This window comes from Lutra lutra, chromosome 1 (genome assembly GCF_902655055.1).
Source record: "Lutra lutra chromosome 1, mLutLut1.2, whole genome shotgun sequence".
In the NCBI taxonomy this organism is placed as follows: Eukaryota; Metazoa; Chordata; class Mammalia; order Carnivora; family Mustelidae; genus Lutra; species Lutra lutra.
The window spans coordinates 176,112,301-176,137,084 of record NC_062278.1 but is presented as its reverse complement, the minus strand read 5'-3'; the positions used below and the strand labels follow the sequence as shown (position 1 = coordinate 176,137,084).

Genomic DNA, 24,784 nt, shown 5'->3' with positions numbered 1-24,784 from the left:
TGTCTTCACAATACCCAGTGGCAGTGCCCCTGTTGGGAAAAACTGCAAAATGTAGAGAATTCCCTTCGTAGTTCCATCCTCTCTCCTCAGTGCATTTAGTTTCCCCCAATATGGCACCTTGCCCTGAACTGTCTTCTAAGACAGTATTCCATCATCTTATCCCAATTAAAACCCACCTATTCCATGTCTAATCCTTCATGCCACCATCATAGGCAGAAAATCTGATAAACTAAACCATAATGATGTGTTAATGGAAGCCAAAGCATTTATAGGCCAGCAAAGATTGTTCACTAACATATGTGTTAGCAGTGGCCTCTTAAAGAGAATGCCTTAATAAGAAGGTGTGGCTGCACGGCTTTAGTGGTGAAGTAGAGGAAGCTTGAAAGGAGACAAAGGTTTTAGAGGAAACAATAGAGCCTGAGGTGCCTAGAGAACACTGGGAGAGGAGATGGCCAGTAGGTCTTCACATATGTGAGTCCAAAAAAGACAAGGTCCTAACAATGGGTTACAAGACCCTACAGGACCTGGAGTCCATTCATTCTCTGACCTCATCTCCTATTGTTTGCTCCTTCCCACCACAGGGGCATCCTTCCTGTTCTCAAACACTGCAGGCACATTCCTTGCCAAAGTGTCTGCACTGCTGCTCCCTCTGCCTGGAATGTTCTTTATACATATCCACATGTCTGCTTCCTTAACTTTTTTTTTTTTTTTTAGGGCTTTGTTCAAATGTCAAGGAGATGATTTCTGATTCAGATGATTCAGATTTTTTTCTGACCACCTTTCTTTAAACCCTCCCCGCTACCTCATACTTGCTAACCTGTTTTATTTTCTTTTCTAAGACACATATTTAATTCAAGATATTATATATACATTTAAAAATCTCCCCAAGGGCAGGGAATTTTTGTTCACTAACGTATCCCATGAATCTAGAACAATGTCCAGCATATAGTAGGCTCAATATCTATTAGTTGAATGCTGAATGAAATCTAAGAGGGAATCCTGAGGAACTCTAATATTATGTGTTAGGCAGAAGATCAATTCCCCCACAGAGAAATTGACAAAGATCCTCCTAGAAGACAAAAGAAAATGAAGAGGTTATGAGTTAAACAAACAAGAGGAGGAAATGTTTGAAGACCAAAGAAATGGCCAACAGTGTCAAAGGCTGACCAATACTCAAATGAAATGAAGACTGAAAAACATCCAATGGATTTAGTAACAAGGAGTGCATCGATCTTGGTGAGAGAAGTTTCAGTGACACGTGACTAAGACAAGTTAGAAAAATCTCAATAAACCTACTAAAAGTTAAGAGAAAAGAAGGTAAAAATTTAAGCCATGAAATCATCAAGTTTATAAAATACAGATATCAGATTTTATAATTTCTTTCAATTGTTGCTGCATAATAATCCATCCCAAAACTTAATGATTTAAGACAGAAAACTATCTGATTATTGCTCAGGATTCTGTGGGTTGATTTGCTTCAGCTGGGCATTCTGCTTCCTGGATGTCAGCTGGGACTGTAGCCATCTTGGACAGGGGTCAGCAAACTTTCCTGTCAAGGGCCAAACAGTAAATATTTCAGGCTTTGCAGGCTGTAAAGTTTCTGTCATGACTATCCAACACTGCCACTGTAGTGAAAAAGCAGCCACAGATGATATATAAATGAACATACATGGCTGTGTTCCAATAAAACTTTATTTATAAACTCAGATGGTAGGCCACATTTGACTGAAAGCCATAATTTTCCCACTCTAGATTTTGGACGCAACTAGGTAGTACATCCAAGATGGCTCACTCCTGGAGTAACTTGGTATTCCTCTATGTTCCTAAATCCCTTCCACCATATTCTACAGGCTAAAGTGAGTCCCAGGGCCTGCTCAGATTCAAGGAAGACGGCTATTCAAGGGTGTAAATACCAGGAGGCATGGTTCACTGGAGGCTATCATTTGTAAGACTGCCACATAATTTTAAGAGTTTTGCTTATTAAAACTATGTTCCAGGGGTGCCTGGTTAGCTAAGTCAGTAGAGGATGCATCTCAGGGTCATGAGGTTAAGCCCCATGTTGGACATGGTGCCTACTTTAAAATAAAATAAAATTTAAAAATAAAATAAAATGCTTCCATAAAAAATAAAATAAAATAATAAAATAAAACTATGTTCCATTCCACATTCTGTTTAGAGACCCTTACCTAGGGAAAAGATTCAGTGACTTACAAAGCCATCCTTTCTCTCCAACACTGATCCTTCAGGAGTTGTTTTTTATCATCAATTGAAAGAGTGTATGATTTGTTATTTTAAGACAGCCTGAGAAATTAGTTCCTTCCCATTAGCCTGAGAAAACTCTTGTCTTCTTGTACCCACCCTTGGAAATGCTCTTTCAATGCACTGTACTTAAGCTGTAAGGCACCCAACCCATTAAACTTAGATTATAAGCATGATAGAAAAGGAGTTATTAGCAGTAAGATTAAAGCATTCATACTTAACAACCTGAAGATCTATCAGAGTGATGTTACTTTGCACAAGTAAGTGAATTATAATCTATATGTAGTATATTCATTCATTTGCTCATCAATGTTTAAAGTATTTACTGAACACACTAATGGTGAGGCCATGTGCCAGGTTGTGGTGTATATAGCCATCTGTTTGTCTTTAATGTAGACTGTAACCCCTTATGTGATCATGACCCTATAGAAAAAACACTGCATGAGATCAAATATTTTCAGTGGCTGAGAAAAAAAATAGAGGGATTTAGTTCTCATTAAAGTATTAAATGGAAAGAAAATAAGTATATATACATATTTTAGGTTGACATTCTAATGAACCCCTATATCCAGAGTATTTTAACCAAATATTATTTTTTACTGATAAGAAAGTAATGCCAGAACATATGAAAAGAACTGATTCTATCCTTAAAAAGCATGACAAAAAATACTAAATGTGCTCTCAGGGATATGTGGTAATATGCCAGGGCTACATGATGTCACCAGATAAATATAGCACACCTTATTCATATTAATTTTAATTTATTATTTTCAGAGTAAAAAGTTTAAACTTAGAAGTACTTTAAAACATAATTGTGATCTCAATACAATAAAACTACAACATATTTTGGGATGCCTGAGTGGCTCAGTTGGTTAAGCATCTGCCTTTGGCTCAGGTCATGATCCCCGGGTCCTACCTCAAGTCCCACATCAGGCTCCCTCCTCAGTGGAGAGTCTGCTTTTCCCTCTGCCCCTCCCCCTGTTCATATTCTCACACACACACACTCTCTCTCAAGTAAATAAGTAAAATCATAAAAACAAAAACAAACAAACAAACAAAAACCAACAACAGGGGCGCCTGGGTGGCTCAGTGGGTTAAGCCTCTGCCTTCGGTTCAGGTCGTGATCTCAGGGTCCTGGGATCAAGCCCTGCCCAGGCTCTCTGCTCAGTGGGGAGCCTGTTTCCCCCCTCTCTCTGCCTGCCTCTCTGCCTACTTGTGATCTCTCTCTCTCTCTCTGTGAAACAAACAAATAAAATCTTAAAAAACAACAACAACAACATATTTTAAAGGCCTTCAGAGGTGAAAATGAAAACACTCTTACACAACACTTAGGTGAAAGTGGAAGCAAAAAGCACAAAAGCAGGATTGCCAAAAAATTGTAATAATGACAGCATTATATATAAGAAGTTATGGGATGCATCAGAGCAGTGGTCAGAGGAAAATTCATAGCCTTAAATACTTATATAAACAATAAAAGATGGAAAACAAGTGAACAAAACTCCAACTCATAACAGCTAGAAAACCAACAACTAAGTCAACCAAAAGAAAGTGTAAGGAAAGAAGTCATGCATATTATTTAGGATTAAAAACCCCAGAAAAACAATATAACTAATTGGTAAATGAAAATAACGGTTCCTTGAAGTGAAGGAAAATGCTAGTTAACCTAATCAAGAAGACAAAAAAGCATAAATACATTAAAAAAATGAAAAGTTTTAAAGTGAAGGAAAATTTTTAAATCATGAAGAGACTATGCTCACAATCCTTCACAAATAAAATTGAAAATTTAGATGAAATGGATAACTTCCTAGAAATAAAATTTTACAAAACTGACCTCAGTAGAGAGAGAATTCTCAAGCAAATTTCCAAAGAAGTATTAAAGACTATTTCAGAGAACTACTCCATAAAAAAACCATCACACTCAGATGGTTTCACAGGGGATTTCTACCAAAATTTCACATTTGAATAATCCCAATGCTATATGAATTATTCCAGAGGACAGAAAATAGAAACTTCTAAAAAAAAAAAATAAACTTCTAAATTTTTTATAAAGTTTAACATTTATACTTAAACCTAATAAATATAGCTCACACCAAAAACCTAAAGATCAGTCTCACTTATGAATATTGATGCAAAAAACCCCCACAAAACACCTCATTTAAAAATACTTCATGATCAAGTGGATTTATTTCAGGAATGCAAAAATGGTTTGATGTTAGGAAATCCTTTAACATAATTCACCATACTAGTATAAGAAGAAAAGTTATATGATTGTTTCTATAAATGCCACAAAAGCTTCTGAGAAAATTCAAAATTCATTCCAAAATACAATAAAATAGGAAGATAGATATTTCTTTAAAAGATAAAACATACTTAAGACCAAAAGCCAGCTTTTTATTTAGTTGGAAACACTAGAGATGTTATCACTACAGTAAGGTATAATATAGCAAGATATCCTTGCTATATTGTACCTTATACCAATATCCATACCACTATTTAATACATTATTGGAGGTATCAATCAATGTAATTAGACAGGTAGAAGGAATGTGATGTATAAGAATTGGAAAAGCAGAAATAAAATGACCTATATTTGCAGATGGTCTAATATCAATTAGACCTGCAAAACCCAAGAGGCTTAAAGATAAAACTTAAACAATAAAATAATTCAATGATATAGCAGGATATAAAACTAACTCACAGAAATCAATAGCTTCATACACACAAATAATAACCAGTTAGAATTTTTTTAAAAACCCAACAATTAGAAGGGATAATGAATACAAAAGCCTCATTGACAATAGCAATGACAACAAAGATAAAATACTTAGGTATTAATAAGAAATGTATAAAAGTTATAGGAGAAAATCCTTAAAACACTCCTGAAAGATGTAAAAGTATATTTTATGGAAAGACATCCCTTTTTTGGAAAGTATGACCCATCATAAAAATGTCATTTATCCCTAAATTATAAATGTAATTCAATCCAATAAAAATACCAGTTTTTGTTTCTGGAGCTAGACAAGTTACTTTTAAATTTCACATGTATTTTAAAATATTAAGCATGTGAGGAAGCAAGATGGCAGAGGAGTAGGAAACTGAAATATAATTAGTCCCAGGACTTCAGCTAGATAGTTATCAAACCATTCTGAACACTTACAAACTCAAAAGGAGATAGAAGAGAAGAAAAACAGCAATTCTAGGAACAAAAAATTGACCACTTTCTGGAAGGTAGGATGTGCAGAGAAGTGGATCCTAAGCAACGGGAAGATAGACTGCTGGGAGAAGGGCCAACTCCCAGCAAGTGGTGGAGCTGCAGAGCACAAAATTTGAACTTTAAAAAGTCTGCTCCACCGAGGGACATTGCTCCAGGGGCTAAGCAGGGGTGGAGCCCATGAGAGGACAGTGTAGTCTCAGGATCTGTGGTGACACAGAAAGACCAGGATTACATAAGTGTGGCAGAGCCACCAGGTATCAGAGTGGGGAAGCTGACTGCAGAGATGGAGCTGAAGAGGGGGCTCTCAGCTCAGGGCTACCTTAAACTGTAATCCAAGGCACCGTAGGGCCACTGCTCTTTTGGGCAGGGAACCCAAGGTGGCAGATTCAGAGAGATCCCTCTCCTTCCTCCACCTGGGAGTGTGGGGCAGAAATCAGCTGGGTTTGGAGACTCCAAACAGGGCCATGCGACAGAGATAGAAACACTCAGTCACAGGCCGGGTGAGCATGGAGTGTGGCGGGAGACCAGGGATTGACTGTTTCTCTCCGAGAGTGCACTGAGGAGTGGGGCCCTGAGCTCTCAACTCCTCCAGGCCGGAGATTGGGAGGCTGCCATTTTCCTTCTTATCCTCCAAAGCTGTATGGAAAGCACTCAGGGAACAAGAGCGCTCGAGAGTGAACCTGAACAGATTACTTAGACTGGCCCCTGACAAGGACGGTGCAATTCCACCTCAGGTAAAGACATTTGAGAATCACAGCACCAGGCCCCTCCCCTAGATCAGCAAGAACATCCAGCAAAGACGAAGTTCATCGATCAATGAGAACTGTGGAACTCCAGAGCTAGAGGAAAGCAACACATAGAATTCACGGCTTTTTCCCCATGCTCCTTTATTCTTGCAAAGTTAATTTTTTTTTATTTTTTTTCTTACTCCATTTTTTTTAACTTGTCCTCATTCTTCTTTTAAGATTTTTAAACTATTTTATCTTATTAATACCTTTTAAAGATATTTTTAAATTTTCATTGTTATACTCATATTTTATCCCTTCATTGTATTTAACCTTACTTTTAGTACACATATAGGTTTTTTTTTTTTTCTTTAAAATTTTGGGATACAATTTCTCCTAATAGATCAAAATATTTTCTAAATCTAGCACATGGCTTTGTTCTAGTCTCCAGCCTGATCACGTTCTCTCCTCTTTTTTTTTTCCCAATGAACTAATCTTATCAATTCCTTTTTTAGAATCTTTTAAAATTTTCATCTTAACAGTCATATTCCAGCACGTCACTGTGTTTACCCTTATTTTTGCATATATATGTTTTTCCTTCATTAAAATTTTGGAGCTAGAGTCTTCTAAGAGACCAGAATACACCCATAATCAAGTTGGTGCCTCTGTTCTATTCACCAGTCTAATATATATATACATTTTAATTTTTTTATTTTTTCACCCTTTCTTCTCCCTCTGGTTTCAGGTCTCTTCTGATTTGGTTAGCATATATTTTTCTGGGGTCTTTGCCACCCTTTTAGTATACTGTTCTCTCATTCATCTATTCTTATCTAGATAAAATGACAAGATGCAAAAACTCACCACAAAAAAAAAAAAAAAAAGAACAAGAGGCAGTACTGACAGCTAGGGACCTAATCAATATGGACTATGACCCAGCATTCGCAATACTGGGTATTTACCCTACAGATACAAATGTAGTGATCCGAAGGGGCACGTGCACCCAAATGTTTATAGCAGCAATGTCCACAATAGTTAAACTATGGAAAGAATCTAGATGTCCATCAACAGATGAATGGATAAAGAAGATGTGTTATATATGTACAATGGACTACTATGCAGCCATCAAAAGTAATGAAATCTTGCCAGTTTCAATGACGTGGATGGAACTAGAAGGTATTGTGCTGAGCGAAATAAGTCAATCAGAGAAAGACAATTATCTTATGATCTCTCTGATATGAGGAATTTGAGAGGCAGGGCAGGAGGTTGTGGGGGGTAGGGAAAGAAAAAATGAAACAAGATGGGATTGGGAGGGAGACAAACCATAAGAGACTCTTAATCTCAGGAAACAAACTGAGGGTTGCTGGAGGGTGGGGGGGGTAGAGATAGGGTGGCTGGGTAATGGACATGGGGAGGGTATGTCCTATGGTGAGTGCTGTGAAATGTGTAAGCCTGATGATTCACAGATATGTACCCCTTTGGCAAATAATACATTATATGGTAATAAAAATAATTTAAATAAATAAATAAATAAATAAATATATATATATATATATATATATATAAAACACATAAGAATAGCTAGAAAAACTGAAAAAGAAAGGCAAGGAGGGTGGACTAGCTCTAGTGAACATTAAAACATGTTATAAAACCCCTATAATTAAAACTGTATGGTATTAGATCATAAATAGACTGGCAGAAAAGAATAGGAGATCCAGAAATAGACCTCACTCTATTTGGAAATTTAGCATTAGATTATATATTCAGGATAAATTCACAGAAGTGAGATTCATGGAGCAAAGGGTAAATACAGCTATTTAAAAATATTTTAGATACTTTTAGATATTTAGATATTTTTAGATATTATTGCCTAATTTACCATGGTCTCACCAACAGTGTGTGTTATCAAGTTTTCTACTTTTTTAAGATTTTATTTATTTATTAGAGAGAGAGAGAGTGTGAGAGAGAGCACGAGCTAGGAGAGAAGCAGATGAAGAGCGACAGGCAGACTCCCCACCAATCAGAGAGCCCAATGCAGGGCTCTATCCCAGGACCCTGGGATTATGACCTGAGCTGAAGGCAGACGCTTAACCAACTGAGCCACCCAGGTGCCCAAGTTCTCTATTTTTAGCATTTCGATAAGTGAATGTAGCTTCTCAGTGCAGTTTTAATTTGCATTCTCTCATTATGAGTGAAATTTCATCTTTTCATTTAAGAGCTATTTTTCAAATTTTTTAAAATTTTATTTTAAATTCAATTAATTAACATTTAATGTATTATTAGTTTCAGAGGTTAGAGTTCAGTGATTCATCAGTTAGTTGCATATCACACCCAGTGCTCATTACATGCCCTCCTTAATGCCCATCACCCAGCTATCTCATCCCTCCACCTCCCCTATTTCTCATATTTTTATATTTTTCTTTTTAAAGATAATTTAGATACATTAAAAAGTACAGATCTTAAGTGTTCAGTTCAATGAATTTTGACAGTTGAATACACGTGTGTAACCACCATTCAATTCAGAACAAGATCTAGAACATTCCCATCACCCTAGAAAGTTCTCTTATGTTTCCTTCAAGTCAGTTCTCTCACTACCTCCAGAAGCAACCCCTTTTTCTGATTTCTATCACCATAAATTAGCTTTGCTTGCTCTTGTTTTGCTTGTTATATAAACAAAATATATAATATACACGATATGAGTATCTAATTTTTGTGTCTGATTCTTTTGTTCAGTGTATTTTTTTGATGCATATGTTAATTCATGTTGAGCATTAGTTCATTCCTCTTTATTATTGAGCGGAATTCCATTCCATGAATATAACACAGAGTTTGCAAGATTAAACTTTATCTTCTATATGGTTTCTCACTGTTGAAGAATAGAATTGCAAATATGGAAAGGTAGAAGAATAGAATGAATCCTGTGGTGTTTGACTGCTACTGTGGCCCACAGAATGACCTCCTAGTTTCTAAAATGTACAGATAGATAGACATAGAAATAGCTCTAGATATGTGTGGGCATACGTGTGAATGTGCATATATATACATACATGTATTCTTGGGTTCTCTCTACTGATAGAGGGAAGCAGTGTCATTCCAATAGTAATCTATACTTTGATTTCTAAATACCGACAAAAAAGAATCAGGGTGCCTCGGAGAAATGACCGTTTCTAGGGCTAAGCAGAGAAAATACAAGGTCATTCTGGACCATCTTCTGACAGACAAGTAAGGACACTGTCAAAACTGATATGGCTATCTCAAAAGGACAGTGGATCCACCATGAAGGGACTTTCACTGGCCAAATTTCAGACAATATGAGCATCAGAATGAATAAAAAGATGAATGGATTATAACACATGGAATTTTTAAAATCCACTACTCCATACTGTTACTAAAAATAAAAATTAATATTGGGTATAGAGAAAGCTTTTTTTTTTTTTTAAATATCTTATTTATTTATTTATTTATTTGAGAGAAAGGAGAAGGAAGGGCAGAGGGAGAGGAGAAGCAAACTGTGCCAGCACAGGGCTCTATCCCATGACCCTGAGATCAGGACCTTGAACTGAAATCAAGAGTAGGATGTTTAATGGAGCCACCCAGCTGCCCCAAGAAAGCTTCTTTTTTATCAGAATAATACCAACTAATAAATGTGGGAGAAATAACAGAAATAGAAAAATCACCATTTTGCCATCACCATAGTAATAACTGATTTAGACAAAAATCACCGTAAGGTGGAAGGTTGCTGGAAAACAGGGTATTCACATGACTGCATGTGAATTACTCATTAATTATATAGGGAAATGTACTGTTACAATGATAGACTTGGCGGGTACTGTATTAACCAAATGATCAAAGAGAACATTGCCAATAATTGCACATACTGATATTGTGTGCCCCTTGAGTGGATGCACTGAGAAGTACATGGTATTCCATCCAAAAATGTTGCATCTCATCATAAGGAAAGACTCAAAGTTCCAAATTAAGGTACATTTTGCCACTGGAGCTTGGGCTCCAAAAATATCAATGGCATGAAAGATAAAAGAGAAGGAGACTTCATGCTTGACTAGATCCCAGAGGCAGGGGAAACATGCTATAGGACATTACTGAGACACTTGGGGAAATTTGAATATGATCTATATGTTAGATAATAATATCACATCCATGTTAAACTTCTTGAGTATAATAATCAGCTGTGGTTGTGTAGGAGAATGTATCCATTCTGTGGAGATGTCAGATTAAGTGTTCAGGGGTTAAGTGTCATCATACCTGTCTGCAACCAACTCTTAACTGGTGAAGAGGGGGAAAGGAAGTATTTTTATTTGTGTGTGTGTCTCTATCTTTCCATACGTACGTGTGCAGAGAGTGAGAATCAAGTGGATGTGGCAAAATATTAACAGGTGTTCATCTGAAGGAAAATGGATGCCGATTATACTGTTTTCTCAACTTTTCTGCAGGTTTGAAATTTTTTAAAATAAGAATTGGGAGAAGAAACATTACTTTTGCATCACATGGGTATAATACAGTTCACAAAACTCTCTGCATTTGAAACAGGGGACTTCCAAAAGTTTCTTAAACTGAGTATACCCGCTTTGAGCATACTAGACGCCAGGAAATAAAAACTCATTATCTTGAGGTTATTTTAAGGTGAAAGGTCCTGCAACAGCGAGGTTTCAGAGCTTTGCCTGGGGGTAGGGCTGCATCCCTCTAGGGCTAGCTGGCTCCCTGGGGTTAGAGCAGATCAAGGTCATGGCTGGGAACAGACATGGATTTCATCCCCACAACCATCCCTTCCAGGCCTTCTCAAACTGCTGGAGGCCTTCTGGAGTCACCATGCCTTCGAGGAACTGCTGCTTCCCACTTCATGTGCTTCTGGTAGCTTGGTGGATCACAGGACTCTGTCCCCTACCCAAAGGTGGACTGGCAACAATACACCCCAGCCCTGGGGCCACAGTGATAGCCCAAGGAAGGGTAGGTGACTGAGCTGGGCTAATCAGGCTCCTACCTGATATTTTCTTTGTGAATGTTGGGGAAGAAAATCTCTTACTCTCTTCTGGGATCCTTTGGACAAGACAATATAAGCCTGGTGCTGTCTGTAGTCGGCAACAAAAAGAGTGCAGCCTATTAGGGTCAGGAGCTACCGGTTCTACAGGGAACATGGGAAGGGGTCCACTCGGCTTCCGGCTCCTTCAAGTTACTGCACCCTGTGGTGCCAGTCCCCTCAAGGTGATTGTCTGTCTTCTGGGTTACCTGGTCTCGTATACAGGCCACTTCTTATACCACAGACCAATCTCTATATTGTAGACCATGTGGCACCTACATACATACATGCACGTGAGCGCGCGCGCGCGCGCGCGCGCACACACACACACACACACACACACACACACACACACCCCGCTTTGCATAATGCCTTCTTATTTGCCAAGGCCTTGCCCTCTTGGAGGTCATTCATTTTTCCTTTTTCTCAGTAAACATGGAAGCCAAGCACGAGCAAGACGTGGAGCACAGCACTGTGGGGCTGGGCATCCCCGCTAGCGCACTGGTTGTCTAAAATCTCCCCAAAAGCCTATAAACACTGCTCACAGAGTCCCATTCCTGGAGATTTTGAAGAGAATCTGTATTTTTAATGACAGAGAGCTGGCTGAGGAACACAGAGCTAACTGGAACTAATGGGACGCGGTGTCATGCTGACAGGAACTCCTGGGGTTTCTCTTCTAGTATTCGTGCCTGCTTTGTGGCTCAAAACAGAGCCCTCAGAGGAAGGACCAAGTTGACTCTCATATGGCACGTTCACATGGGAGACTGGGGCAATCAGGCCGTTTAGGGAACTGCTGCTGTGTGCCTTTTGAGGGAAGGATGGTAAGTGTGTGGGGGGGATGCACATGTGGGTGTGTGCGCTTGCACGTGTGTGTGGTATGTATTTGGGGGTAGGGCTGGGTGTGTGTTTTGGTGTGTGTATTGTAGAGTCTGCATGTTGTATGTGTACAGTCTATTGTGTTCTGTGAGTGTGTGTGATGTGTGTGTGTGTGTGTGTGTGTGGTGTATTTGGGGGTAGGGCTGGGTGTGTGTTTTGGTGTGTGTATTGTAGAGTCTGTATGTTGTATGTGTATGGTCTATGTGTTCTGTGAGTATGTGTGGTGCATGTGTGTGTATGTGTGTGTGGTGTGTATTTGGGGGTAGAGTTTTGTATGTGGCTTGGCATACATATTGTGGAGTCTGTGGCATGTGTGTGGTTATGTATTGTGTTGTATGATTGATGATTGTGTGTGTGGTATGTGTGTGGTGGATGTTTTGCAGGGTATGTGGTGTGTGTGTGTATTGTCTATGTGATGTGGTATGTATGCTATCATTTGGGGGTAGTGCTCTGTGTATGGTTTGGTGTGCATACTGTGGTGTGGGGTAGGTGTGTGTCGTGTATTGTGTGGTACAAGTCTGTGTGTGGTGTGTTGTATGGGTATTGTGTGTATAGTCTTAACCCAGCGCTCTAGGCCTACATATGTTCACCCCAACGTTTCAAAACCATGGTCTCAATGAGAAGAGAACATGGATGAAACCGACTGAAGCTCTAGGTGACCTCGGTCGAATCAGTGTGCCATTTTTGGCAACTTTTGCGGATAAAAAGGACACTGAATTGTAGTCATAATAACTGCAGTTTATTGACGTGCCAAGGAACCCAGCTGGTCTTTGTACCTTCTCCCTTCATCCTCTAAAGAACCCCATGAAAAGAGGGCCTTTATCCTTATTTTACAGATGGGGAAATGGAAACTTACAGGTATTAGTATGACTTTTTGTTCTTTCTTTCAAAGAATGTTTAAGTGATCTCTAATAGATACTATCATAAAGGGTACATCAATTAAGTTATAAGGCTTACCCTCAACTATCATTTATTTGACAAACATTTATTGAGCCTCTCTTCTGTGCATAGACCCTGCTAGGTGTTACAGAAAAGACTGAAAAATATCATCAATAGCTCTTCGCCAAGAAGCAACTAATTTACTCTGGAGGTGTAATCATAAAAGGACATTTTTATGAGCTACTTTCCTCATTTGTCTTAGTCATTTATAGCACTTGTCGAATTATATTTGGACTTATGCCCCTTCTTAGTCCCTTAGGGGTAAAGAACTCTATTTTACTCACCTTTGTTTTTTGTTTTTCATTTTTTTTTAAAGTAGGCTCCATGCCTAGCGTGGTGCTCAACATGAGGCTTGTTGAACTCACAACCCTGAGATCAAGATCTGAGCTGAGATCAAGAGTCAGATGCTTAACCGACTGAGCCATCCAGGCGCCCCTAGGGATACTTTTTTTGTATCCCTAGACCACAGTAGGTGCCTAAACAATGTTGGTTGAATAAATGAATTGATAATCTGGGAACTGGAAGGTCTGAATAAACATTGTCACCTCCCTTTATTTGGATGCTGGAGGATTTAGTGCAACTTGCAAATGAACCCAAACCCAGCATAAAAAATAGGTATTATTCAGCAAAGTTTTCAAAATCAAGTATGTTCCATATGCAACCATTCTGAGGCAGTTCTTAACCAACTTCCAAAAAGTCCCCTGAGATGTTAATAAGTATTTCTTTAAAAAGCAAAAAGAGTGTCACAAATACATTCAGGAAATGCAGGTTAAACAGGCCTACAGGATTTCTTTCCTGCAGGAGTTCTCAGGGTCCATAAGAGACAAGGAGAATAAACTGTGCACTGAGTACAAACCAGACAATACAGATGGGGAACTGAAGAATACACTGTATATAGTGAGTCATATTTTCTAAACTCATTTGCCAGTGGATTCTTTGGGGAAGGAATGGGGGAAATTAAAAAAGAAAAGACTGATTCACTAGGGTAAGGCAGGTGAGGCACCCGCTTGCACAAAAGCCCTTGGGCAGCCAGGGCTCAGGAGCGAGTGCCTCCTTCAGTTTTACACCCAAGGCACATCACTTGCCTCAGCCCAGCCCCAGACTGGAAAGAACACCTGCTACCACCACCGAAACACGTCTGCCATGAACACAATCTGGGAAAGTCTCCGTGACCACTCATTAATGGCAGGGCTTAATCAGGGGTCAGCCTTCTGAAGGATGATGACAAACGTTTCTGGATCTTCTCCTACACATTTTGTAGAGATTCTGGCTCCCATGTTGGAGTCACGGAGTCTTTTCCTGGCCCAGCCCGAGAGCCAGAGCCTTCTATGGACATCTGGCCAAGGGCGCTGGCAACTGGTTGGTTTTCTGAAAGAGCCAGGCTGCGCCTTTGAGCTAATTCAGGGAAAGGGAGTTCTAATGCCAGAAGTCCCACGTTTTTGTTTCTTTCATTCTTGAAAGCAACAGAAACTAACAGAAAGTCAGCAAAGGGTTCCTTTAACAACAGTTCCCAAAGGACAATGTCCGGCACTCAATACATTGAGTGAATGAGTGAGCGGATGTATGCGTGGAAGAGACGCCAGGGAAAGAATTCTGGAATTAACAGGTAAGAATCAGATAGGGGCCCCTCACCTCTTCTTAGAGTTTCTCTCCTGAACCAGAACTTCTGCTTACATCTTTGCTCCTTTCCATTTGTACAGTCTCCACACTGATGTCCCTCCCAGTGGAAAGTCCTATTTAATCTTAGAGCTAATGACTGAAACGGGGGGGGGGGGGGGGGGGGAAGCCTAAGCACAAATCATTTGTTCAAGAAAGTATGTATATTCTACAAAATCACTTTCCTCCCCTCCCCCTTTTTCCTTCCTCCTTTTTCTTTAAATCCATGAAAACAATCGTCTAGAAGGAGCATATACAGAAGTGCACATAATATACTCCTGAATTCAGTGTCATCTTAAATCCCGGGCTTTTTTTTTTTTTTAAATAGAAACACTTTCAAATAATTATTGAAAAATAGACATCTTCTTTTTTTTTTTCTAAGATTTTATTTATTTATTTGACAGAGAGAGAGAGATCACAAGTAGACAGAGAGGCAGGCAGAGAGAGAAGAGGAAGCAGGCTCTCTACCGAGCAGAGAGCCAGATGTGGGGCTCGACCCCAGGACCCTGGGATCATGACCTGAGCCGAAGGCAGAGGTTTAACCCACTGAGCCACCCAGGTGCCCCAACATCTTCTTTTTTATACTCAGTTAGTCAGCATAATACATCATTAGTTTTTGATGCAGTGTTCAAGGACCCATTAGTTGTATGTAACACCCAGGGCTCATCACATCATGTGCCCTCCTTAATACCCATCCCCCATTACCCCATTCCCCACCTCCTCCCTTCTGTAACCCTCAGTTTGTTTCTAGGAGTCCAGAGTCTCAGGGTTTGTCACCCTTTCTGATTTATTCCCATTCAGTTTTCCCTCCCTTCCCCTATGGTCCTCTGTGCTATTCCTTATGTTCCACAAATGAGAGAAACCATACAATATACAGCTTTTATTTATTTTTTTAAAAGATTTTATTTATTTATTTGACAGAGAGAGATCACAAGTAGACGGAGAGGAAGGCAGAGAGAGAGAGAGAGAGAGGGAAGCAGGCTTCCCGCCAAGCAGAGAGCCCGACGTGGGACTCGATCCCAGGACCCTGAGATCATGACCTGAGCCGAAGGCAGCGGCTTAACCCACTGAGCCACTCAGGCGCCCCAATATACAGCTTTTAAATACCACATTAGGGTGCGGGGGGCACCTGGATGGCTCAGTCCATTGAGTGTCTGCCTTCCATTATGGTGTTGGTCTCTGGGTCCCGGATCCCTGCCTCCAACTACCCGCTCAGTGGGGTTTGTTTCTCTCTCTCCCCCTGCTCTTCCCTCCACTCCTGCTCTCTCTCTCTCTTTCAAATAAATGAATAAGATCTTTATAAATACATACACACATACATACTTACCAGATTGGTATGGTAACCATACTCATTCAGATGACATGCTGATATATTAGGTAATAAAGTTTCATTTGGTTGTTATTAATCTACTTAGGCTCTAATACAAACGACTGACAGTAAATAGCTTTACATTATAGTCTAGTTCATGAAAGAATTAAAAAGCAGAAAGGGCTTATTTGCAGAATTAAAATCATTATTATATTTACTAAATATCTCCATCCTCCCCGTGCAATAACTCGGGTTTCCCAAGAGTTGGCACCAGGAGGTTCACACTCTAGGTCCCGACCACTGAAAGAATCGTGTTTCTCAGGATTTAATCTGAGTGTAAATCGGGTGTAAATTTGTGTAAATGGGGGCTACCCCTGCATTGTTACAGGAAATGATCGATTTGTCTCATAAATTCTCTCTCATAAATTCTCTCCTAAATTCTCAACTATTCTCATAAATTCTCTTTTCAGTATTTGCATATTATTAGATCAGACCCCTTAAGTAACAATACACATTCTCCCTTGATGACGACACACTTCAACTAGCACTGCAATGCTAGTAAGACACTCAGTACTTTCGATAATCAAGTGGTTGAATCGACGAGGATCCATGCAATACCCATCCTTTAAGAGTCACTATACCCACAGGGCGCCTGGGTGGCTCAGTGGGTTAAAGCCTCTGCCTTTGGCTTGGGTCATGATCCCCGGGTGCTGGGATGGAGTCCCGCATCGGGCTCTCTCTGCTCAGCAGGGAGCCTGCTTCCTCCTCTCTCTCTGTCTACTTGTGATCTCTGTCTGTCAAATAAATAAATAAAATCTTAAAAAAAAAAATAAAAGTCACTACACCTTACCCTCCAGGCTGCAGACAATGGAGGTTAAAAGCTGTCCGTTTTACATGCTGTTTTTGTATCTTATCATTGCATATTTTTCAGGAATCTTTTCTCTATAACACATAAAGGACATGCCTTCCTGGATGAGGAGGAAATGGAATTCTACTCCTGAACACCTGGTGATGTCAGGCAGGGAAAATTATTGAACTTTACTAAAAGGCCAATGAAGCAAATATTTTCTACCTCTCAAGGATGTCATCGGCCTAACATCAGAGCTGGAGGCGAAGGCCTCCTTGGGCTCTCGTGCCAAGGCAAAAGATCTTTTGCAACAATGAGGAGGGAAACATGCCTGTTGGGTAGGTTATAGAGGGAGGCAACAGCGTGGGTTTTAATCATACATGGGCTACTTTGCTGCCTCAGATCTAGTGTGTCACGCTGCAACTAAGCTCCGAGTGAGAGGGTCAGTTTTTAAGTGGTCACACCTTTGTGCATGGCTGCTAATCCCTAGCTATCTCAGCATGATGTCTAATTTTTAAATTTATTTTTATTATTAATTAATTATTAATTAATTAATTAAAATTATTTTAATTTATTTTTAATTTATTTATTTGAGAGAGATAGAATGAGAGAGAGAATGCAAGAGTTGGGGGGGTAGGGGGAGAGGGAGAGGCAGACTCCCCGCTGAGTAAGGAGCCCAATGTGGGGCTTGATCCCCAGGACCGTGAGATCATGACATGAGCCCAAGGCAGACGCTTAATGAACTGAGCCACCCAGGCACCCCGCATGCTGTCTAATATTTTAAAGATTTGGGTATTACTGCAATAACAAAAACCTGCCTCAGATAACTGATTGGGCTTAACTCATCCTATGCTGGTGATGGCACAGACTATCTTCAGTCTTTCTAAATCACCATAAGAGGTTAGGTGTCTTGGTTCCAAAGGGTATCCCTGTAGGCAAAGTAAACTGAAGAAGCTGAATTATCCACACACATTTACAATATTGTAGGTGACTGGGCTTAGCTCACAACAAGTGACAAGGTACCAATAAACACCTCAGCACTGGTATGAACAAAACCGGAGAAAATCAGATAATCCAGCCCTCAGCTACCACTATAATCTCTTCTTGTGTCTCTCACTGTTCAGTCATGACCCTTAAATCACAATAGCCTTGTATGTGATCCTAGAACATGGCAGCCCTTCCCCAGCTCAGGGCCTTTGCCCCTGTAGTCCCTTCTAAGGAATACCTTTCTGCTGGCTGGTCTCTGCTGGCTGGCCTCTGCTGGCTGGCTCCCTCTCATTGCTTGGTCTCAGCTTCAGTGTTCCACTGCCAGAAGGCCCAGTGACCTCCTCGTCTCTCACTTTGTCATTTTCCTTCTTTTTTTTTTTTCTTTTAAGATTTTATTTATTTATTTGACAGAGAGAAATCACAAGTAGGCAGAGAGGCAGGCAGAGAGAGAGGAGGAAGCAGGCTTCCTGCTGAGCAGAAAGCCCGATGCGGGGCTCGAACCCAGGACCTGGGATCATGACCTGAGCCAAAGGCAGCGGCTTAACCCACTGAGCTACCCAGGCGCCCCGTCATTTTCCTTCTTGAGTCCTGTTCATTTCCTTTATGGCAGTCATCACAGCTGTCATCATGTTCAGAAACCACCTATTTGTTTATTCATTTGTTTCCCCCTCCTCCGGGAGAACAAGGATCATATTTGCATTTCCAGTCCCAAACACAAGAAGGCACTTGCTATGGACTAAATTATGTCCCCTCCAGATTCATAGGATGAAGCCCTAACCCCCAGTGTAACAGTATCTAGAGATGGGGAATTCCTTACTTTGGAAGTAAGTAATATTAGATAAGATTGTGAGGGGGGTGCCCTCATGATGGTATTAGTGCCTTTACAAGAAGAGACACCAGAGAGCTTGCTGTCTCCCTCTCTCTGCCCTGTGAGAAGGCAGCTGTCTGCAAGCCAGGAAGAGAGTCCTCACCAGAACCCAATCTATGCTGGCACCCTGATCTTGGACTTCCAGCCTCCAGAACAGTGAGAAAATAAATTCCTGTTGCTTGAGCTGCCCAATCTATGGTATTTTGTTATGGCAGCCCGAGCAGACAAATTCGGAATTCAAGAAAACTGTGTTGAATGAACAAATATATAATGTCCTATATGTGACCAAGAGTTAACTACATTTTGTAACCTGAATGGTCTTGAATGATTTTTTTAAAGTGTCAGTTGGCCAGGGTTTCATACTCTATTTGTTAAGAGCTTTATTAAACACAACTTGTCTATTTTTCTTTGCTACTCTTATTACAAATCCCTCTTATTGTTAAACTATTTAAAAAGATACATCCAGGCAAAGTCCATCCAGGCACAGCTGGCCACCAGAACAGATGTCTCAACTAACCAGGTTTATCTGTCAAACAGCTTTTATTTTATTAAAAAAAAAATAGTGGCCAATTGTTTGAATTGTTCAAAAGTTTCACCCCCCTGTAGACAAAACCGCAGAGCTCTGAACACCTTCATGGAACTGCCTGACTCTTTGTGGAATGAATTTATATAGGCTAATTCTAAAAATTTCCATGACTTTTCTTAGATTCTAAGGGAAGATACTTTAAAAATGAGTCTAATTATTTTTTTCAGACCAGTCACAGTTCTTATAAACATTAATTCATATTCCTCAGAATCATTTATTTTTTTATATACCAAAATCTAAAACTTAAGATTTCCTTTATTTGGTAACAATAACAGAAGCCTATTAGGTTATTCTAGAGACTATCATGCTGGGGAAGGGCAACAGAAGGTGAATGTTACTTTTTATCGGGCAAAAAGTTCAGGACTCCCAAACTGTTACTTTGCTGTTGGTCCCAAAAGCAATGGACAGTTGGAATACAAAACTCTTCCACTCTTAGAACCCAAGGTCAATGTCAGTACCTTTTGCAGAGAAAATTCTAGTTGAACTGCTAATGTCCAAGTTATAACTATGTGACTAAATGCTCAGATATGCTAAGCAACTGTTGGCATTCTACTAATAAAAATAAGTAGTATTAACAAATATTGAGTCATTAGTATGTGCCAAGTGCTGTGATAGTCTTTTAGATTTTTTTTTTTTTCATTTATTTGACAGACAGATCACAAGTAGGCAGAGAGGCAGGCAGAGAGAGAGAGGAGGAGGAGGCAGGCTCCCTGCTGAGCAGAGAGCCCGATGCGGGACTCGATCCCAGGACCCTGAGATCATGACCTGAGCCGAAGGCAGAGGATTCAACCACTGAGCCACCCAGGCACCCTATGATAGTCTTTTAAACACATTATTTAATTTGATCCTCACAAGGACCCTGTGAGGTAGAAACTATTGTTACTCCATCTTACAGATGAGTAAACTGAGGCTATAAATAACTCCCACAAGTCTCTTACCCTCCTTCGTCTTACTGCACCAAAGCACTGGTTCTACCTACTAATAATTTCATTCTGCTTTCTTGAATCTATTAATCTTATTTATTATTCCCCATTTCATTAAGTCCTTCCTCTTTGAGAACACTGTCCTAACTGGCTAGTGGTCAGCCTCAACTTTATCTGTGCCATTGAATGGAAGGGGCACTGCTCAGGAAAAGGAATAGGGTGCATTACATCTGAAGAAATTTGATTTAAGTACTTAAGAGAATAAATTATTTACCTGTTAAAATTCCCTTGTTTGTATACAGAAATCATGGTGACTTTGAATAATGCTTGTCTACTCATTAAACAGTTGCCCTAAGGGAACTGAATGCAATAATTAGTTAGCCTAGTCCAAGTTACTTACATGCTTCAAAGTAATAAAATTGCCATCCATGAGATTTGTAAGCACCATGAGAGCACATCATGAAAATTTCATTCATGTAGTATGTGTCTGGTACATAGAAAACTCTCAGTAAATATTTTTGATGAAATAAATACTGCAATCCCTTAAAATTTCTTTGACTACGGGGCACCTGGGTGGCTCAGTGGGTTAAGCCTCTGCCTTCGGCTCGGGTCATGGTCCCAGCGTCCTGGGATCGAGCCCCGTGTCAGGCTCTCTGCTCAGTGGGGAGCCTGCTTCCCCCTCTCTCTCTGCCTGCCTCTCTGCCTACTTGTGATCTCTGTCTGTCAAATAAATAAATAAAATCTTTAAAAAAAAATTTCTTTGACTAGGATGTCATCAAAACTTTAGACTACCTCCCTCCACATTTCTTTGAATGGTGAAGTTTTATTAAATTGAATCTTTATAGTCAGCTGGTTTATTATGATTTTCCAGAGCTCTCCACGCTTTCTTCCTAACAAGGCAATCTGGACCATAATCATCTTTTTGAGATTAGTACTGCATTACTAAGTACAGAAAATGAAGGAAATTTTATTTTCTATTGATGCATCGATTAGTCCTGTAAATAATACAGGATGAACAGCTGATATCAGAGCCATGAAATTCCAGTTGGTAAGTCTCTTCTGGTGAAAACAAATCCACGTGGTTTTGTAACTCATTTGTAACCACTTGATGAATATTCTCTGCAATCCCCACCACTCCGTATACAGAGCCAAACTCTTGGCTCCTAGAGAGCTACCCTAACCCTCTCCATACATCCTTTCTCCATCCTTGCACTGCTCCTGATTCTAGCTCCCAGGATGGCAGCTGCCCACAAGCCACCAAACTTACATCCCCACCAAAGGAGTCAGTTTGATGACTTGTAGGCTTGCCTCTTGCTGGAGCTCCTCAACAGGAAATGCTTCCTCAACATATGTTTTCTCTACATTTGGTGTGTCTGTAAACTGCATTCTATCAACTTCATGGGCCTCCTGGACTGTTCATTTTACTTGGTTACTCAGTTAAAATCCTTCCCCTGTCCTTTATACTGTAAACTCACCTCAGCACAAACAATTAAGTTCTATTGCTATTAACCACCTAAAAATGCAGGTGTCTGTACTTGAGGACCTCACTATGCCTGTATCATCGGCATGATCTGGGAGCTTGTTAGAAAGGCAGCATCTCAAGCCCAGCCCTGGACCTGCTGAGAGAGAATCAGAACTTTAACAAGAAGCCCAGGTGATTTGCATGCAGAGTAAAATATGAGAATCACTGCCCCAAGAGAGACAGATGAGGGAGTGGACATTGTCCACAGAAGACACCAACACAATTATGTGCACTGTCCATTCTCTGAAAGTACCACTTGCTGGCTGCCAAAGCATCTCCTTTTTGCCATAGTCTCCTCTCAGCCTTGTGTGTGTGTGTGTATATGTGTGTTGTGTGTTATGTGTGATATTATCAGTGCTTGATAGGTTACAATGCACCTTTGCCCTCCCCTATTTTGTCAGATCCCCACACTGGTGTCATCTTTCAGGTTTTCAATTACTGCCAATCCACTGGTTCCTTAATATCCCTGACCAGGTTTTCATCTCTGGTAAGAGTTATCTGGGGGAACTTCTGTTTATAGGTCACATAGGTTATAAGGAGAACGTCATTGTCACCCTAACAACTAAAAAAGTCAGGAAAGCACAAAACAATCATTGATTTTTCTTTTTTTTTTTTTTAAGAGAGAGAGAAGAACAAAAGCAGTGGGGGAAGAGCAGAGGGAGAAAGAGAGAATCTTAAGCAGGCTCCATGCCCAGCCCAGAGCCTGAAACAGGGTGTGATCTCATGACCCTGAGATTATGACCTGAGCCAAATCAAAAGTCAGATGCTTAACTGACTGAGCCACCCAGGTGCACCAACGATATCTGATTTTTAAAACCCATCAGAGAACTGATGGTATAAAGAAATCTAAGCGTACTAAACTCAAAGTGACTAGCTTTACATGGGAAAGGAGACCCACAGCCATTGTCAGCTCTAGAGGAATGGCTGAGCAAAGCATGTTTTGTGATCAGCAAGGGTGAAGAGAAATGTTAATAGACTTGTAAAGGCTGTCTGTGGGCTGAGGGGCCATAGTCACAGAGCAAGTCTACAGACCTCTCTAACTCTTCCTCCCCCACATCCTTACAGAGGGATGGAAACACTTTGCCAAAGTTGGAGGCAGGGAACAAGGGCCAAGGAGTACTCCTTGAGTCATTTTTGTCTTTCACAAAGTCCAGGGATTTGCAAAGGACTGAGAAGGATGAAAGGGCTGGAGGAGATCTCTAGAGGGGCAGAAGTAGGGGTTAAATGGCAAAGAGAAATTAGAAAGCTATCAGCCAGGCAACAGAGCAGGGAGAGACATCCCCCAGTTCTCACACCTGTTAGCTTGGTTTTGAAGTACAGGTTGGTCTCAAGAACCTCATCAGTGCTCAGATCTCAAGCTCTACTGAAGGGGAAGTCAAATCTCACCCTCAACACAGCAGGGAAATGATTCCAACTAAATCTATAACAAATCCCAGGCCCAGCTCAACTACAGATCAGACTGACTCAGCCTCTCATGGAAGAAGAGGATTTCTCTTTTTGAAGGTAAATATTTACTTTGTATTCTGCTTTCCTTTCCTTCAAAATATGAAGCACACAATAAAAAAAAAAATCTAAAATGGACAAAAAAGTGAGAAAATGTATCTTGCAGTTAATACAGGAGGGAAAAAAAGCAATAGAAGCAGATCCAGAAAGAGCCTAGAAGTTGAAATTATCGAGCAGGCATACTAAAATCCAAAATACCTATGATACTAAAATCTTAAGAGATTGCACAGAAAGGAAGGCAACATGTATGAAGAAATGGGGAATTTCAACACAGCAGTGGAAACTAGAAAAAAGAACCATATGGAAATTCTACAAATGAAAAACACAATATCAAAAATAAGTTCATTGGGGAGAGGAGTCAAGATGGTGGAGGAGTAGCAGACTGAGATAACATCAGGTCGCAGGAGTTCAGCTAGATAGTTATCGAACCATTCCAAACACCTACAAACCAACAGGGAATCGAAGAGAAGAAGAGCAGCAATTCTAAGAACAGAAAATCGACCACTTTCTGAAAGGTAGGACGTGTGGAGAAGTGAATCCGAAGCAATGGGAAGATAGCAGGGAGAGTGGCCGGCTCCCGGCAAGCGGTGGAGCAGCGGAGCACAAAATTCGAACTCTTAAAAGTCTGCTCCACTGAGGGACATCACTCCAGAAGCTAAGTGGGGGGTGGAGCCCGCATGGGGACAGTGTGGTCTCAGGTCCCACAGAGTCACAGAAGGATCAGGGGTCTCTGACTGTAGCAGACAAGAAATATTGAAAGGGGTCCTCTAAGCAAAGAGAGAGCCTAAAAGTAGTAGACCAGAAAGGAACAGAGACAATATACAGTAATAGTCACCATACAGGCAATACAATGGCACTAAATTCATATCTTTCAATAGTTACCCTGAATGTAAATGGGATAAATGCCCCAATCAAAAGACACAGGGTATCAGAATGGATAAAAACCAAAACCCATCAATATGCTGTCTACAAGAAACTCATTTTAGACCCAAAGACACCTCCAGATTTAAAGTGAGGGGGTGAAAAACAATTACCATGCTAATGGACATCAAAAGAAAGCTGGGGTGGCAATCCTTTATAGATAAATTGGATTTTAAGCCAAAGACTATAATAAGAGATGAGGAAGGACACTATATCATACTCAAAGAGTCTGTCCAACAAGAAGATCTAACAATTTTACATATCTCTGCCCCTAACATGGGAGCAGCCAATTATATAAACCAATTAATAACAAAATCAAAGAAACACATCAGCAATAGCAGAATAATAGTAAGGGACTTTAACACCCTGCTCACTGAAAAGGACAGATCATCTAAGCAAAACATCAACAAGGAAATAAAGGCCTTAAATGACACACTGTACCAGATGGACATCACAGATATATTCAGAACACTCCATCCCAAAAAAACAGAATACACATTTTTCTCTACTGCACATGGAATTTATTCTCCAGAATAGATCACATCCTGGGTCACAAATCAGGTCTCAAACAGTCCCAAAAGAGTGGGATCATTCCCTGCATATTTTGAGAACACAATA

The 24,784-nt window shown here is 40.2% G+C and overlaps 1 long non-coding RNA gene across 1 annotated transcript; it reads left to right on the top strand.

Annotated features, from left to right (window-relative positions):
- Positions 1-10,986: 10,986 nt before the first annotated feature.
- LOC125109356 (uncharacterized) lies at positions 10,987-17,348 on the top strand. Its single transcript, XR_007130204.1, has 4 exons — positions 10,987-11,159; positions 11,910-12,050; positions 14,552-14,650; positions 16,941-17,348. It is a non-coding gene; the product is annotated as an uncharacterized LOC125109356 (long non-coding RNA).
- The last annotated feature ends 7,436 nt before the right edge of the window (positions 17,349-24,784 follow it).